Below are 4,815 nucleotides of genomic sequence, written 5' to 3'. Positions count from 1 at the left end.
CCTCTGGTGCGCAACTGTCCATCTATTTTGGAACAAACCTTATTCCACTGCTGCGCAGACAGCTCCTGTCTATAGTCCTCAGCCTCTTTATTGAGGAGTGCTTTGCGCTTACGCAATCGGCTGTTGAGCTGTGCGTACCGTCCCTCAGCCAGCAATTTTTCAGCCTCAAATGCGCGCAAGACGTGGATCCATTGCATCCACACATATATCCCAACGGACTGTCTTGGTTAACAGAACCGCATCTTCCACTGATCTCGAGAAGAGATCCCGGAATGTGTCATATTCTGTCTGGTCAGCCTTGCGGTGCTTTCTAAACTCGACCCAGTCCGTCAACCTGTACTCTTTAGGTGGAGCGGCCCGGATTTCCTGTGTGACTGAGAGGATAAAGTGGTTGCTTTAAGAGTTTTACTGGAAGTTACCGTCGTAATGTTAGTAAAAGGTCAATTTTGGCAGCAGTTCTGGCTTTTCATATCAAAACGTTACGTATGCGCCCCTTTGAATCTGGCGTCACTTCCAGTAGCGTCAATTGTAGACTTAAGCGCCATCCACTGAAGTAGGTCCATAGAGAAACTACAAGCCTCGCAAACATAAGCACTACATGATGCTTACCGCTTCTGGTGTTGGTAACAGGCATGTCTTTGTTGCATTGTTACAGAAGTGTAAACAACTGGTGGTATAATACATACGAGACTGTTTCGCATATGTCATTGCGTGCAACATTTGTTCATATCAGCAGCGTCATTTCGTACCGTCTCGCTAAAGAAAAAGTGGCAGATCCCTCGTACCGTTGTAATCGATCATAAGAGAAGCACAGATAAGAAATGTTGATATGACACTTTAAAATCAGCACGACGTTACGAGGTGGAGGTAAATGATGCAGTACGCGACTTCTGTGTCATCATTATCATGTTTGGATGTGTCGTTCACCTTCGTCATCTATTCACGTCATGTGATACCACACTTTTATAAGGGGAGCTAAGGAAACGGCCTCGAGCACGCAATGAGCGTGGTATGTTGCCATGGTCTTACTTGGCACACGTGTTATGATTATCATGTTTGTACCAGTTATATGTTTTGTCATTGATCAATGTCACGTAACACCAAGTTTGGTTTATGTGAAGTTTGCAAAATGGCCGCGAGCGCAGTATGAAGGACCAATGTACTCCTATGTAGAGTTCACGCGCACGCACGCTGAGAACAGTGACGCTACTTTAGCAAAACGCGAGAATTATGTAGTTTGACGCCAGGCGCGACAAGCGTCCATCGGGGCGACCTGATGCCAATCGGCGCGAAATGCGACATGCTGGATTTGGCGCCGATGCGTTACCCAGACAACATTGCGTCTCCCTCCATTCAAACGCACATGCGTCAAAGCAACGCAGCGCGGCGCGCGCCTGCGAGTAAATGGCAGGACTGGCACCTGGCATGGCAGCGTCACGCGACGAAAAGAACGCCAGCGAGCTCGCGCACCGCGTCTCTTCAAAATGTATATTCGCCTTGACTGTCGCAAGTAGTCATGTTCTCACATGAGACGAAACTCATGATTATGATGTTTGCACCAGTCCCATACCTTCGCCATTTATTGGCGTCCCATAATACCAAATTTGGCATACGCGAAGCTAGCGAAGCTGCCGTGAGCGCATCATCAGTGTGGCATGTAGTCATGCTGTTACATGACACGCATGGCTGGCCATTATCATGTTTAAATGTGTCTTTTACTAGTGTCATCCATTCGCGTCGCGTAATACCGAGTTTGGTGCATGTGAAGCTAGCAAAACGGCCGCGAGCGCATCATGAGAGTAGCATGTAGTCACATGGTTTCATGACACGCTTGTCATGTTTATCATGTTTGCACCAGTATTATACCCTCGTCATCCATTCACGCCCCGTATTACTAAATTTCTTATAAGTGAAGCTAAGGAATGGCCGCCAGTGCATCATGAGTGCGGCATGTCTTAATGTTGTACATGGCACGCATCTCATGATTATCATGTTTGCACGAGTCACATACCTTCGTTATCCATTCACGTACTGTAATACTAAGTTTGGTTTATGTGGTGCTAATTTCCTGACGGTCATGACGGGCTAATTTCAGTAGCCCTCCAAACGTTCCACGATGAACCTATATCTTACCAAGTACAAGCATACCTCTTTTTTATTGATTTTTTCCTGTGATGAGACATTCACTTATAGACGACCAGATTGCAGCTTCTTAGTGATGACAACGTTGTTCATTTCAGATTTCGACAGCAACCAGGTGGCAAGAGATCGCAAATGATTTTTGTGACAAGCGGGATTTCCCTCTTTGTGTTGTAGCGGTGGACGGGATACATGTCCAAATTCAAATGCCACCGCACTCCGGAAGTCTTTACTACAACTTCAAGGTGATAGCGACATCGCTTAAAATTCTTACAATATCTAGCATATCCTGTTATTGAATTTGTAACACTAGCTGAATGTGGAACAGACTAAACATTTATTTAGTGCCGCGTCTTTAGTGTATCTTGTTCGATCAATAGGTTCTTAGTTCTTCTCTGACGACCCAACTTTTCCACTATCGTAGGGGGCCTACCCCATTGTCTTGATGGCAGTGGTCGACAGCAACCTGAAGTTTGTTGCCGTTGATGTGGGTGCTTATGGGTGGCATGCAGCAACTCCAGATTCGGCCGAGTTTTGGAGAAAAGCCTGTTGTGTCTTCCACTCCCGTGGCGAATACCTGGTGACACCACTATTGCTCCACATGTGTTTGTCGGTGATGAAGTTTTCCAGCTTCGGCCAGACTTTCTACGACCCAATCCAGCGACTCGACTTGAATATGACAAACGCATATTCAATTATCGCCTGAGCCGAGCAAGGTGATTTAGATGACGTGGAATTGTCAATAAATCAAGTAACTATTGACCTTATGTGCCTCATAGATACTTATTCATATTGTTCTTGTGCTTTTCAAACCTACACTTTCTCTTATGTCAAATACTCACCTATGCTTGCGTCATGATTTTTTACGCGCAGAAGGTGCGTGGAAAATGCTTTCGGCGTCATGACATCAAGGTTCCGAATATTCAGAAAAACCATAAACCTGCTACCTGAAAACGCTGTCTATGTTGTCATGGCGTCATGTGTTCTTCACAACTTCCTATCGAAGGACGTCTTCTACATGACCATCAATTAGGCGGATAGAGAAGATCCGTATGAAAATACACCAAATGGCCAGTGGCACTCAGCAGCAGACGCAGAAGGAACTGCGATGATTCAACTACAGCCTCCTGTTGGACAAAATTACCGCAAATCAGCGGATGAAGCGAAAGATATCTTTAGATCTTATTTTGTAAGCCCACAGGGGGCAGTGTCTTGGCAGTGGGCGTCCGCCGGAATACGCCCTTGACGTTTTTGCGAAATGTATCGTAAGGTACATGCCAAGGTGATGATATGTAGGGCTTATTGGCGCAAGAGCCAATTGGTGGCCAAAAAGCGCCTTTCAGTGACTAAATATGTGGACAATGATATGGTGCATGGCTGTATAGGGGCCTTAAAATTCCTCACGCTAACGCGGGTAAAAACATAAATAATAAATTCATGGCAATTGCATGATATTGATAGTAAAAATAGGTGACAAAAGGTTTCGATAATAAAAACATGTGTAAAAATATTTGGCACTAGCACAAATGCCTCATCAGCACCCTTGTGTCCAAGGGCCGAGAGGACAGTGCTTCTCAATGTAGCCACTGCAGCAGCCACCTCTCTTGAGAGGACACGCTACGCAATGCCTGGGTATATTATATGGTAAACACCGACCTCTCTTAAAACAGCTAGCAATGATTTATGAGTGAAAAGTGGTTTCCTACCGACAAACATTGCGGGGTGTAATGGTATATGTTGTCGGTAGGGTAATGGAAAGTGTTGTCTTCTTAGTGTCTTATTGCTTTAAAACGTGAAGAACTGTTAATGCCTCACGACATCTCTCACACAATGGTGTATCGCTACCGGACAAAAGATATGAGTGTGTCATGTGTGTGTGTCCTATCCTGAGCCTTGTTAGTGTTACCCCTAATAGACGTGATTTTGAAACTGGTGGCCAATGGCCAAGGTGTGGCTTGATAACGTGTAGCTTGTTTTGTGTGTCTATCCCACTTGCTCTGCCAGTAGTCTCTGAGCTTTCGTTTGAGAGACGGCTGATGATCAAGGAGCGGGATCGATATGGGTGTAGTGGCACTGATTTTGTGGATGGATGCAGCAAGCTTATCCGCCATCACGTTGCCTTGGATCTCACGGTGCCCTGGCACCCAGCACACTACAACATGTTGTTTGAGTGTGAAGAATCTGCACAAAATAGAGTAAAGTGAAACGAGGACAGGGTTTTTTGTTCATTAGGACTGTGCAGAGCCTTAACCACACTCAGGGAGTCCGTATAAGTTACTGATTTTTGTATTCGTGATTTCTTGATGTGTTTAGCCGCCACAAGTATCGCGTAAGCTTCCGATGTGAACACACTTGTGTCTGGATGTAGAGGGCCTGCATTCGAAAAGGATGGGCCAGCAGCAGCGTAGGGCACAGAGGAGTTAGACTTAGAGGCATCTGTAAAGATCTCAGAACGTGTGTATTTGTGTTGAAGTTCCAGGAAGTAGTTTCGGATATGGGCAATAGGTGCATGTTTTGTATATTTAGGAAAGACACATTGCAGTCTATAATCTGCCACTGCCACGGTGGCGGGTATACTACAGGAGCCATTAAACTGTGTTTAGGTGACACTCCAGTTTCCTCAGCTATACCCTTCAGGCGAACTCAGAAGGGCTGCCTCATCGAAGGCCTGTTTTG

The 4,815-nt window shown here is 45.6% G+C and overlaps 1 pseudogene; it reads left to right on the top strand.

The window, feature by feature from the left end:
• Positions 1–2,581: 2,581 nt before the first annotated feature.
• Positions 2,582–3,385, top strand: LOC142768455 (uncharacterized; annotated as a pseudogene).
• Positions 3,386–4,815: the final 1,430 nt, after the last annotated feature.

The sequence above is a fragment of the Rhipicephalus microplus genome, chromosome 1 (assembly GCF_043290135.1).
Source record: "Rhipicephalus microplus isolate Deutch F79 chromosome 1, USDA_Rmic, whole genome shotgun sequence".
Taxonomy (NCBI): Eukaryota; Metazoa; Arthropoda; class Arachnida; order Ixodida; family Ixodidae; genus Rhipicephalus; species Rhipicephalus microplus.
Note: the sequence above shows the minus strand (reverse complement) of the source record. Positions and strands in the feature narration are given on the sequence as shown.